Consider the following 14,252-nt stretch of genomic DNA (forward strand, 5'->3'; position numbering starts at 1 on the left):
ATATGGGGTTTGCACTGCTCTGCAGTGGCTTTGCGTGCAGGCTTCTGGATGTGACCGAGCTGGTATGATACACAGCTCAGCAGATTTCACAGAGGAGATTAAAACCCTGCAAGGAAATCACATAATACAAACTCCCATTACATGGACGTGCTGCAGGTTTTCTCTGTGCTTCCCTGAGATGCTGTAGCACATCATCTCTCCTAACGCATTCGCACGCAAAGATCATCTGAAGGCAGTGCTGCACTGCTCGTGTCCTAACCAAGGAGTCACTGAGCTGAGTCAGTCACTAGCACAGCCTGACATGCTTCCATCTGAACTTTTAGGGCCCTATTGTTGTTTACGCTGAGGAGTTTCTTCCTGTACGCTGAAATCAGCAGGATTACTTGTGTTGTTTAGTTAGAAGATTTTAAAAAACACCACAGGTTATGGCAGGTCAGGATACAATTAGAGGATTGAAGTGCAGGAAGAAGTGCTGGGCATGCAAACGGAGCTGGTGATGAAAGATGCCTTCACACAACCTTTCCTTGGTCATGTGTGCTTCCACGTTACCAGAGCCCTGGAGCAGGCCAGTGACCTCAGGCTGGAGTGGGACGTGGGCTGGGCTGGAGAGAGGGCATCCACTGGGCTCCTTAGGGAATGGGAGAACACACAGGTTTTGGAGAGCAGGAAGCTGGATGCAGTGCTGTTCTTACATTTTCTTTCCCGTAATGAAACTTTCAGAACTTCTGTATTGCACAGTTTTTCTTCGGTTCCTTCCCCCCCTCCGCCCCTTTCTTTCTGGGTATGTTCTTTTCACGTATATAAAAATTTCTTCTGCCATATTTGCAGGCTTACCAGCACGCTTGCTTTGTCCCTCAGCCAAGTGGCAGGAACAACTCAGCTCTGACAGCTCAGGCCTCCCCTGTGTGGGTTTTTCCCTTTTCCCTGAATTCCCACTTCAGCAACATCTTCCTGCTGACGTGCTGCCTGCAACTGAGCGACATCCCAGAAGACATCATCCACAGACCTCAGCCAGAAGGACTACCCCCTCTCCTTCAGGACATGGTGTATTTTGTCAGAGCAGCACTCCTCCCCATGCTGACGTAGATCTGACATTTCAGGGGAGTAGCTGAGGAAGGCTTTAACCTGGCCAGATCTAGGGCAAGAGACCGCTGGGAGCAGCAAACTGGGTCCCAGATCTCTGATGCCACACTTGTGCCACAGCAGTGGCAAGGCAGGTTGGCTACTGCGCTCCCCTGTGAGCTCTGTCCTACTTCTCCTTTCTTTCTCCCTTTCCTCTATTCATTTTCTCATGGAAAAAGCAGTTCAGTCTCTCTTTTCTAGAGTCAGTATTTTTTTTTTTCCTCTAATTCAGCTCAATCTTCCCATGCTACAGAGATTTTTTCCCATGTTGGCTGGGATGTCACTTGCTATACAGAGGCCTTTCTTTCCCTGTAACTTCTGAAACTGTGGGTGAAAACCATAGCACTATATTTTTGAGCAATATCTGGAGAGCATCACAAATGATTATGAAGGCTGCAGTGTTCTGATTTGCAGAGCAATTAGATAATACGGTAGGTCAAGAATATGCCTGCCCCACTTTTTCACTTTCCACTTCTCTTATGTCCTATTTCTGTTGTTTTGAGTCCTCACAATAACCGGTTCTTTGAGTTTTAGTATAAATCCCTTTGAAACTGATGTACTTGGAAGATCTAGAGTAGCTTCTGCCGTTGCAAGCTCTAGCTTTGCCCAGCTACATAGTGTGTGTGAATACTCTCTGGAAGCCCGTGTATTATTTGCAGAAGAAATTGTTGAACTTAAAGCCAGCACCTCAGATAGCACGAGTCTTTGTTGTTAAGCTGAGGTGCAGGTGCATAAGCATGGCCCGCCCACACCTCTGCTGCTTGCGAGCATGAATTAATGCTTGCTGGGAGGCAGCAGAACACCTGGGTGATGTCCAAAACAAAGGAGAGGGGAAGGAGAGCAGAAATCAGACAGGAGAGCCTGGGCCATGGAGAAAGGACTAGAAGAGGGAGGACTTTCCCATCCTGTCCATCCAACAGAGGGCAAGGGGTGAGCACTGTGAGCTGAGCTCCTCCTCCCAGGTGCTCAGAGCGGTGGTGACAGGGCTGTGGGAGGTCTCCTGGGGACAGCAGCTTCACTGCTTCCTCTTTGGCTCCCAGGGACTCCGAGCTGGAAGAGTCTCATGGGCACCCCAGGCTACAGCTGCTCTCTGTTTATACTGTGGTAAGCTCTATGGGCTCTACATGCAATGCACTCACCAAAATCCAGGGTATCTGCAGAGCTAATATCCCCTCTGACTTGGGTGCTGTGGTGTGAGGGACAAGCATAAAGCTGCCACCTCCTGCAGGGCCTGAGCTGGCTGACACCAGAGCTCAGAGGTGGAGCTGAACCTGCTGAGTTCAAACCCTTCTCTGAGGGCTCTGTTGCCACCCTGATGCAGGCTTGCCTGAAAGGGAACTTTAGATGGATTCTCTTCATTTGCTCTGGTCAAAGAGCAATACTAAGATCAATGCACAGCCCAGGCTGACAAGGATTTAGTGAACTCAAGTAGACTTGGCCTTTGCTGCAGTTTGCAAAGAAACCCCAGACCAGCAAAGCTTCAGCTGGCTCTGTTCTGCTCTGCTGCTGTGTTCAGAGCAGCACAATCTGGTTGTGCCTAATTGCTGTGGAAGCGGGAGTCTGTGCAAGAGAACACAAAGCAGAGAATGGGCTTTTACAGTCTTCTAACATGAGAGGGGGCAGGTCTCCTAAAGGCCGGTGATTGGGGTGGGTGTCACAGGGAATTTGCAGGGGGAATTGCAATGATGGTGGGCCTGTACAGGGGTCAGAAGCAGATCTCTGCATCCCTGGTGACATCAGCTCCCCAATCCTCATTTGCTCTCCCATTCCTGCCTGAAGTTTCCTCCCGAGCTCATGTGGCCTGGCATCTGGTATGTGCTTTTGTTACTGCAGCTGCTCACTGGTCTGAGCGTTTCCATAATTCCCAGTTCCTGGAATGCATCCCCGCTGCCATCCCAGAGCTCTGCAGTTGCTCTGTCAAGCACACGTGTCCCAGATTGGCTCCCACCCCCCAGACGCGCTCTTCTGACTAATAACCCCCTTCACTAGTGCTAGTTTATCATGAATGCAGAAATTCAATCATTACAATTTGTTCTATTCTTGACAATCCCAAAGTTGCTGAATAACGATGAATAGAGAAGCCTTTTTGTTAATTCAAATCCAGCAGTGAATGGCGGCAGCCCCTCCCTCCAATGGAGCTGGTGTATGAGGCGGTCTCTCCTGCAAACTTGAGGCTGTGGCAGCAGAGACCCAGCAGCTCAGGCAATGAGCTGTTTACCAGCGCGTAGCACACCTCAGTGCAGGGTCTGCCTAGCAGGAACCAAGCATGGGAATCAGTTTTACGCTTGGAGCTGCTCCAACTGAGTGTTCCTTGGTTCTTAAATTGCATACTGAGGTGATTAGGTACGCTTGAGTGATCTCTTCCATAAGTATTCCTGCATCTGCCCTCCCATGTCCTTGCACACCTGCCTTCTCTCTCTTCTGGAACTGTTTCTTTGCAGCCCTCCCTGTAGTTTTGTATGGGCATCTATTTCTGTGTTTCCCAGACTTCCTCATGCCTCCCTGGTTCTTCTCTATTTTAGTTGACTGTTTCTGTTGAAAGAGAAAATTGAAGATATTTGTTACACAGGACAGACTGCTATCATTCCTATAATTGCATTGTATTTGTGGTAGCATTTTGCGATCTTTTCAACATGCCTTAAGATTGATTGTTTTTGGCCACTGCTGAACCAAACGATGGGTTTTTGTTTTTTTTTCCCCTGAATTACTCACAAGTGATTTAATTTTGTTTTTAAATTGCCACTCGAGACAGCTTGCCGAGCCACCCATTGCACAGCTCTCTCTTTGGAAGAGATCCTCTGAGACTCTTACTGGTGCCTTGTCTGGAAGTTGGGTAAATTACACCAACCCTCGTTTCCATGTTTCCATGCTGAAAATGAGTGCTTTTTCTAGATGCCCATCCACCGCCTTTTTGTTGAGATGGGTATTTTGAATTTATCTGGATTTGCATTCCCATCCCAATGTTCACCTAATCATGGGGAGACTGGAAAAAAATTATCATCATCAATTTACATATCCCTGGGAACCATCGCAGCAGCAATTCCTCAACATCCCTGCTCTCTAGTAGGAATATGGCAACAGTGATATCTTAATTTCATTAAAGAAATTAGAGCTATAACTGCCTGAAAGAACATAATGCATTATCTCAAAGTCCATGAAAACACTGTTATCTTAGGACAGCTGTGAAGTAAGAACAGATCTTTTTGCTTCTGGCATCTCTTTGTCTGTTGCTTGAGGTGATAGCAATCAAGTTATCACCTTTTACTTTTGAGTGGCGGATGTTCCACCCAAGACCACAAGCTACTTTCTCTTGATCACATCAGAATGAAAAGTGAAGTTTGAAAGAGAGATGCAACCAATTCCCTTCTGATCTGTAGATGAGCAGCCCTATCGTTTTCCACTTGCCTTAAGCATGCTGGTTTAAAATAGATCATTTTATTCTTAAAATAAATCTAATAGCTCTGAGTTTTTTCTTGGTAGTCCTGTCTTAGATTTCTTCTCCAGTGCTGTGTGAGATGCAAAATGACTCTTATTCACCGTGGTTAGTTGTAGACAGGATCTGTGAATCCAGAATCAGCCAATGTTGGGGGAAAGACCAGGTAGACACAGCCATACAGAAACTAAAAGAACTCCTACAAATGGAAGATTTCCCATAAAAGATAACACAACACTGCTACCCGCTCATTCTCCATTGTCTTCCTGGCAAGTTTGAGGTAGTGCTGGAACACAGAGCTTCTTCACGTTCTTGCCTGTGGATCATTTTGTCTTTTTCCCACTCTAGTATTTATGTGTGAGCCGAAGGTGGACGCAGCAGAAGAGAGATTTGGGTTCCCCATTCCTCCTCCCCTCTGATCTCTCATCTCTTATTTACATCTGTAAACGTTTTGTTTTATTCAATGTACATTTGCCAGAGAAACGTTGGGCTCAGCTCCAGACAGGCTTATTTCCCTCTTCCATCTTGAGACATTCTGGAGCTGAACAGCATGAGCTTGCACAGCTAAATATTTAGGAGAAAGCAATGAAGCTGCGTCACCAAAAGGCTCAGAGCATCCCTCAGAACAGAATGAGATGAACTTAGTTTGTGCAGCCTTGGAGCAGGCTGAGAAAGGCCTATACTTAAACCATCAACTGTTGTGATCAACATATTGTCTCAGTTGAGGCTCATACCAGGTAAGGTACCACCATCCAACTCAACTCATTTCTAACCCCAGACGAGGTTTGGGTTAGCCTCTGAAGCCTGTTGATACACAAACATATATTCCCAGTGGATGAGAGAGAGGTAAAGAACAAGACTAAAGCCAACAACCTGACTGAACACAAGTGGGAAAGGAAGCAGGTCTGTTCTTGGTTGCCAAAGTTTGGATTTTTCTATCAACCTCGTGATTGTTGTCACTCTTCTTAATGCCCCCATTCCATGGAAATATCAGGGTCTATTAACTTACATTTATGATAATGCCTTCCAAGTTCTGGTTTTTGTAGCATGAAGCTAGGAGTGGAGTGAGTCTAAAATCACTAACATCCTGAGTAAAAAAGACTCAACTTTATTATTATTTCTAAAAAAATTGGAGATTTAAAGCAAGTCCTCTGGAAAAGGAGGGGGAGGGGGGGGACAGGGCAGGGCAGGATGACTGTTTCTAAACATCTGCTAACTCAATAATACTGATAATAAAATCTTTGGTGGAAAACAGGCTGGTTTTAATTTCTGGTTTTATGAACCAGTCTGGATGATACCCAGACCTCAGGGAATGATATATTTCTGTGTGTGTTAATATCTACAGTCTTCATTTTAATATTGGAGATGATAAAAGTCTACAAAAAACTATAAGTAAAACTTGGTTCTCTCCTCCCTTCTTGCAAATTGTTCCGTAAATAACTGCAATTGGTTTTGGACCAGAGGCTAGACCTTGACTTTGTACTCAGCGGATCACCTGTGTTTTTTCCCCAGCACCACTTGGGGAGCATCTGGCGCGTTCTCCACGTGGGACAGCCACGTGGCTTGGACCTGACTTCGGGAGGGAGACTGCAAGGATTTCTCACTCTTCCCCAGTGGCTTGGAGCAAAAGCCAACATGGCTAGGAGGTGACTCCAGCGTGACGGGAGGTTTGCCACCCCAGTGCCCTCTGAAGACATGTAAGCAAGAGACGACGCTGCCTCCCGGGCACCAAGCAGCTACTGACGTTCCTTCAGCAAAGACGCCTGCCTCAAAGGTTGGTGATGCAAATGGGATTCGGAGTGGTCTATAACTGGCTACTGCTAATCAAAGCAGATTGCTGTTAGCTTAAACAGACTCTGACGCTTCCTGAAAAATGTGTCCATCTGTCTGCAAAGAGGTTCAAAGTATGCTAGCGAGGAGAGTTGGCTTGAAAAACACTGTTGTCTCTCTGAACATAATTCTACTCTGATTCCTCTGTTTTCACATGTTGTAAAGCAGTGAATTTTAAGGAATTTCATGGAGATCGAGTTAGAAAAATCCCATCCATCAGACTGAAGGAGTGTGGGCACAGGCAGGACATGCTTCCATGTATGCTGCCTTCGCTTGCCAAAATAGTTTTTGCTTCCAATGGGAAAAAGCCAGGTTTCCTTGTGGGACAAACAGCCTGTTTCAGTCACGACCTCTGGCCCAGAAGCAGTCTTAATGGTTTTTCTGTGTGGTATTCATCATTTCTAAATAGCTGGCTTGAAATGTAATTAATTTCTTTCATAAAAGTTACTGTAATCTTGGTCCCTTCTGAACTAAAGCAGTTCCAGCCAAACCGAAACATGGGAAAACAGGGGAAAGCAAGATGTTGATAACACACACATTTCAAAGGGAAGGTCTGCGTGTGCAATTACCCTATTGATAATCATACTTCTCAGTCTGTTGCAATGCACTCAAAACTGCAGATGATGGTGTGAAGGGAAGTGAACTCGGTCTAGCCAGCGAGGGATCTTTTAAGGGCAACTCAAATGTGAGTTACATTAAAGCAAGGTCTCTTAAGGGTGGGGAGTATACTCCTGATGTGCACAGGACAGACCAAAGGCTGTGAAGGTGGGAATGTGATGTAAGGCTTTTGTTTGCAAGTCTTTGATAGGAGCGTGGGTCAGACTGTTTTCTCTCTCCCACCTGTCCCTGACTGAGGAAGGATGGAAGCTGTGAGGACAGGCTTAGCTACAGACACCTGTCCCACGTTGAGGCCACTCAGCTCACCTCTTAACACTACTGTTCTCTCTTCCCTCTCCTGGGCCAGCAAAGTTGGTGGTGATCCTGGCCACATCCCTGTGGCCCAGACAGGGGATTTGAGTGGAGCTGACCTCTGCTCCATGCCCACCGTGCAATTCCTGTGGCACAAAAGCCTCTCAGAAGCTTTGCCAGATGCACTGAGGACTGAAATAGAGACTGAAAGTGTTCTTTCATCTCGCAGTCACCCACCCGTACCAAGCTGAGCAGCAGTGACAGGGCAAAGTTTCCATTTGCTTCTGAGCATTGCACACCTCCTCTGGGTGTATTTGGGGCACGAAGACCCTGACTCACTAACACTACACAGAAGAACTATTTTTAAAAATCACTTGCAAAAACAGAGCAGATTCTTTTGCCACCATGTACTGCACTGGAAAAACAGTGTCAGCATGTCAGCAGTGAGGACTGGCCTTCAGGAATGAGAGTCCCTGCAAAGAGGCCTCAACTTGCACTGGAAAGCAGGATCTCAAGCATTGCTTTAACCTCGGGAGTAGTAGTTTGCTTGGGGCAGTCTCAGGTTAGGAGGTGATCTCTACAGAAACCCTCAAATCTCTGCAAATCTGAATGTTGGGGTGGCAAGCAGAGCGTATGCTCGAGTTCCTCGGGACACTGGTGTCTGATTGCTGTTGATGTCTGGACCAACTTCAGCTGCCTTTCACTTGAAAATCTAGAAATGTTTTCTTAAATGTTTTTAGAACTTTTCTGAAGTTCTTCAGAATGAATCACTGCTTGCGAACAGCTCAGTAAACATCATCCAGTTAGAATGACTGAACACGGTACAGCTTGAACTGAAACAGAGTTCTTAAAGGAAACGTTTGCCAAAAGCTGCAACACAAACTCTGTCCTCTTACTTAACGCAATAAAACCCCTGTCAGCAGGAGAGGAATCATTTTCAGAAATTTCTAGCAATAGCTGTCATTTCCGAGCGTTCCCTTCACCCCAGGAAGCCTGTGCCCATCGATCGATAACTAGTGCACATACTGCTCTTAAACGGGACAAGGCACATGACTAACTGAGGGCACAAGGACATGCCCTCTGGTTGGGAAAAGCCTGCGAGGGGGGTGTGATTCTCCCACATGCTTTTCTGGGAGCTCCTTGATGCAATCCAGGTCTAATGAGCACACCTGACAAAGTAAACAGCTATGAAAAAGAGCATTTCCTCAGCCTTTTTGCCAGAGATACAGCAGGAGCTGTGCCTCGGATCCTAGGGGAACAGCTGACTGATTGACTGACTGACTGACAGCCTATTTTTGCTGGCTAAGTCCACAGGTAAGAGCGAAATGTTACTCCAGCTGTGTTTTGCTTCAGCTGTAAGGTTTGGGAAATGTTTTGGTTTGCTTTAGGCAACTAGCAAACGTTTACAAACATTCACCCTGACCTCCCCTTTTCTAGGAGACTTGCTTTAGGGCTTCAATGGTTGAGAAATATTAATAAAGTTGGGTTTAGACAACAGGTCTGGCTCATTTCTAGGGTAGCCCAGGTCTTCATAACTGGCCCTGGTGTAGTTGGGGCAGAGAACTTGGTCAAAACAGCCAGCATCTTCTGTCAGCATTTCTTTGTACGTGTCCTTTTTGACTGCTGGAAAGCAACTGAATTGCTCCATGCCTCTCTTTCTTATAGTAGTAAATTGGGAACCAGCTGCACAACTGTGTTGTTGGGTTATGGTCATAAGCACTCATGAGGCATTTCCAAGTAGAAGTCAATACTGGGATGACCGGCAGCTAGATTTTTGAGTCACTTTTTTCTTCTCTTTGGAACTGTACCAGTGCAGAGGGATGACTGTTAGTCAGCTTACCATAATCTGGCTGGTGAGGGAGAACATACTGGGTATTGGGGTTCAGGAACTGTCTGTTGGATCAAACCAGCTCCAGACCAGCAGAACTTTGTGAGAACCTCCTGCATGGATCTGCACCAATGTAATGCAGTGTTTTTGCTTGCCAATCAGTGTGTGCTGCTTCTGCAGTGGGAGTGTGAAGGAACAGTGGTGGTGTCTGGAGAAGGTAAGGAGGTCAGACCCGGTGTTGCATGGTGGTGGTTCTGTTTTGAGGAATGGGCTGGCTCAGGAGCAGCACAGGGGAGAACAATCTCTGATGGATTGGAGCTTGCTGAGATACTTCGTATTCACTGAACCTCTTGAAGTCCAATGTTCAGGGAACTTACCGGCTGAGGCATCAGCATAAGTGTTAGGAATTACTGCTGAGATATCATGGGAAACGAATGAGATTCCAAAATGTAGGAAAAGGATGCACATAACTGTCTTTGAAGAAAAGAGAAAGAGGTGAAAGGAACGTAACAGAAGTCATCCCAGTTCCTGGAAAAAGTAGAACAAGCGATCTGTGCGTAAGAGTCTTGAAGATAACAAGGTGATAAGTTGCAGGCATACAGGGCTGTCAAGAAGAAATCCTACCAGAGCAGACTGCCCTTTTTCTTTTCTTTTCTTTTCTTTTTTTTTTCTCCTGACAGAGTAACCAACCAGGGAAGAAAAAGGAGATGTCCTATATTCCCACTACAGTAAGGCTATTCACCCTCATTTGCATGATATTCATAAACCAGCTACATGTATACGCTCTGGGTGAAACTGGTGGAAAATGCACGGCCCCAAAGAAAAGCATATTTGCAGGAAAGTCCTTAAGGTTTTGCATCAGATGAGAGGGGAGAGATGAGGGGAGCCTCCCAGGGCGGTCAGTCTTGTTGTTAATGGCTTTGTAGGTGCAACAGAGATGATGCTCATCAAGCCCGATGACAGTGTCATGCCAGGAGGCATGCAGACACATGGGGAACAGGATCAGAAGTCAAAGTGCTCTTCAGAAGCTGGGGGACCAAACAGAAAAGGAATTGATATGGACAGGCACGGCACAGAAATAGATAATCCACTGAAGAAATACAAGTTAGAGAACAGCTTGCAGGAGAGCAGGTAGGAAGGTTTTAGGTTTTAGTGGTCTTAACAGGTCACAGTATGAATATTCTTCTCTGTTGAGAGGTCAGTGTTATCCTCGAACGGGTGGCCATGAGTGCAGTCTCTGAAAAAGCCTCTTCTCTCTGCTTAGTACTGATGTAGCCCTGTCAGTAGTATTATGTCTGACTGTGGCAGCCACATTTCCCCGGAGCTGTAGACTGGTTTATAAGAGAGCTTAAAGAAGAAAAACAAAAATAATCAGAAGTCTAGAGAGGATTATCTCTGCATTTTTCTGGGTGTGCTGAGAAAACTGCATGCTAACCTCTTCACTGGCTGCAAAAGAATGGAGACACTTTTGTCGGTTGGTGGTGGGTAGGACAAGAAATCTCCCTTACACCTTGTGCTGTGGCAGAGGACATACAGGTCGGACAATAGAAAACCTTTCTCATAGTGAGTATACTGAGCAGGCTGCTTAGGGACACTGGGGAGTTTTTAACTGGAGATACAAAAGGCTTGTGTCTTCCAGGAACTGTGTCACAGTAATGCTGCTATAGGTAGGGAAGTAAATAAGAAGAGAGCACATCAGAGAATGCAGACAGCACAGCTGCAAAAACCAGACAGTCCTTTGGGCCAAAAGGTTCCTGTTCCAGTCTCAAGCTGCTGATAATCTGGCTTTGCAGTGGTCTGGGCTGCACCACTGCAGGTCCATGCCAGCCAAAGAGCAGAGGCAGGAGATGATGCTTTATGATGAGAGAAGAGGCTTTGCAGCTCTTTTGGAAACAAAGATAGCAGAGGTACCTGCATGCATTTATTGATGACTTCAGCCTTATTTTACTTTCCAAATAGTAATGACAGGTTGCACGCCTGTCAGGACAAGAGGATCCTCTCATCTGCTGCAGTTTAAGTGCCTGGGAGCCGCTGTCTTTAGAAGGATTTCAGGTTCAGGTTTTGTGTCCACATGGAAAAGTGGGAGGATTTGCAGTCTTGAGAGAACTTCCATCCAGTCCAGTTCTGTGTTTTTTTTCACAACCAGTTTTTTTTGTTCACACACCACTCTGAAGGGAATATAGACTTCTAGCAGCACTGACAAATTTCTACTTAAGGGTAGCAGATACTGATGCTATTCTAACTTCTGGTCATGTCTACTTTCCAGAAAGCAATCAATTCAGTGTGGTTATTTGAATTGAAATGATAAGCTGGCAAAAAAACTTTATGCTTACTTAGAAATTGACTTCAGGCAGCTCAGAAGCCTTCCTGTCACTCAGACCTTTGCACAGCCACTCAGCAGTGATTTCTCCAAACCTCCTTGAAAAATTTGCCTTATAAAGATCGGAATTTCCACACCAAATTTGGAAAAACATTACTTAGTTGGATGAGGCACCAACACGTTGTACAGCTGGTGTAATGGAGGTCAGCAGGACCATGTTGTCTCACTGTAACTCAGGCTGCTTCCTGAGTGCCCTGATAGTTACAGCAGGACAGATCATGCTCCTAGGATCCAAAGAGCAATTGCAGAGTTCTTAAGGGCAACATCACTGAAGCTGTTGCACAAGATGTGGAGAATGAGGGAGGGAGAACAGAAAGGTCTGCAGCTCTCACTGTCTGGCCAAAAAGAAAAGCTTAAAAGCAAAAAGGAAAAAGAAAGAAAGGTAGCCAGAACTGACAACACATGAGGGGAATATTCCCTTTTGAGAACTGTACCTGGATCAAGAAGAAACCGAGTGCAGCTGAGTACATGGGTACATGCATGCTAGGCCCAGAGCTCTCTGTTCAGTGAGCAGTGATATGAATTTTGTGGCCTCAGCCTCTGACACAAAGCTACCCATAAATATGAGCAGCGTGTTCTTCTCAGGCCTGGTAGAGCAGAAAAGAAGGTCAGGATGAGGACAATGGTCCACCATCAGTGCAGCGAGGCTGCAGCAGAATGGGGCTGAGCTGCAGTGAGCCATATGCAAAGCAAGGACACCCGTGGCAGCACTACAGCTGTGTGGGAAAGACTTTGTTATGAACTTGGTTTCCCACCGTACATAAATACTTAATTTCCCCTGCAATTGCAAACATCTTGCTGGCACTTCTGACCCCGGCTAGGAAAGGCCCTGTGGATGAACAGGTCCTGCTCAGGTCGTGCTACAGGAAACACAATCCCAGTTTCAGCTTCTGCCTGAAATAACTACATGAGCTATGTAAACTGCTCGTTATTATAAAAGAAAATACAGAAGGATTCTCACCCGTGGTTATATCTAACTGCTTTCTCTACCAGACCAAAGAGGAAGATTACCGTGTCTATATTTAGCACTAGATAAGGGCCAGTTAGTTGGCTCCTTTCCTCACTTTTGGTTTTTCTCTTTTAAGGCAAACGGTGACAGATCCTTAATATGCATTACTTACAGATTGGAGGGGCAAAATCTTGCAGCAAGTGGAGTGACAGTGCAGCAGCCAAAGAGAGGGAGAAAGGCTGAGACCTGGGTTTGTTGCATGGTTGCCTATGGAATTTTATCACTTGGGTTTACCTCAGTGGTGCAGTTGTAGTGTGAGCACGTGAAACACATACATCCCTGCAGGCTGTCGCCGTGTTCCCAAAGAGATTTGCTAGTGTGTTAGTATCTCTTCATGAATAAAGGCTAACCATGTCAGAAAACACAACTTTCTGTGATAAGAGCAGTCAACTTGTTGTATCAAGCTGGGATTTCTGAGATCCGCAGCTGTGGGCTTTGAGGCCTGCACGCAGCTGAGGGCCTCCTGGCCGTGTCTGTGGGCCCTGGCCTGGCCGCATCATTCTCTGGCAGTGGACAGGGAGAAAACATTTGCATGTCTCCTCACAAGGAATTCGCAGTACTGACCACATCCAGCCTGAGGAGAAGCAACGGCCAAAAAGCCAAGAAACCAAACAAATAAAAATGCACGATGGGCTAATATAAACAGCATGTCAAGAGGGAAGTAGCTTAGAGTGCTCATGTTCCAGGAAGAGCCATTATCTTTGCTTTATTTCCTCTCTCTTCATCACGGCTTTCCCCCGTAGTCAGCCACTACCTACAGAAATATTGCTATGACAGCTGGACCTACAGGAATCCAGGTACCTTTGAGGGAGATACCTGGATGTCTTTGAAAAAGGGAGGAGCCACTGATGTCACTTATCTGGACCCCGATAGGGCCTTTGACACAGGCCCCCACAGCATCTCTGCTTCCTGCTCCAGGGAATCCCACTAGTGGGATGCACTAATGGGATTGTGTGAGTGTGCAGGCCTGCCTCTTACTGCAGCCATTCCCACAGAAAGTGGGAAAAACACTGCTCCCCTCTTCTTTGTGAGGACAGGGGACTGAGCGTGAGGTTGGGAAACACCGAGCACTTGGGCACATCCCATGCTCCTGCCCAGAACTTAACCCAGCGTGCTGTTTAATTGGTTACAGAATTAACTCCTCCCCGGCCCCCCAAAGCCAGTCTCGGGATATTAAGGTGCTTTATAACCACGATTCTCTTTCCCTTCCCCTCCTCGCCCAGCTCTGCTTTACGAAGGTTTCTGGAGGCTCTCCTACTGCCCTCTGCGGGCAGCCTCGAGGCGTACGTCGGGAGCAGAGGTCCTCCCAAACCTTGGCTTCTCCCACGGCCGGGTGCTGAGGCTCCTTATTAAAATAGGCACCCGGTAGCGCCAGGCTAACGGTACCCCTGCTTTGGCTGCCGACGCAATCAGGAGAAGGCAGCTGTAAAGGTTCGCACGGCAGAGGTGGAAGAATTAGTGAAAAAATAGGAAGGGTTGCCTTGGGGGGCGCAGGTCCAGCACTCATTTCGGTCGACGTGCTTTATTTCAGGGATTCTCCGTGATTTTCAGGGTTTCGGTCAGCAGCACTCTGCCCACCAACACAGCGGCAGCGGGCAGTGCGCGGAGCCCCGCACAGCCCCGCACTGACGGCGGCCACGGGCACCCGCCGGGCCGGGTGGAGCTTCGCGCTGCGGGGCTGCAGCACCCCCTGCAGGGCCCTGCGGGGCGCGACCGCTGCACCCCGTGCCCCCGGGGCACT

This window comes from Gallus gallus, chromosome 5 (assembly GCF_016699485.2).
Source record: "Gallus gallus isolate bGalGal1 chromosome 5, bGalGal1.mat.broiler.GRCg7b, whole genome shotgun sequence".
NCBI classification, from domain to species: Eukaryota; Metazoa; Chordata; class Aves; order Galliformes; family Phasianidae; genus Gallus; species Gallus gallus.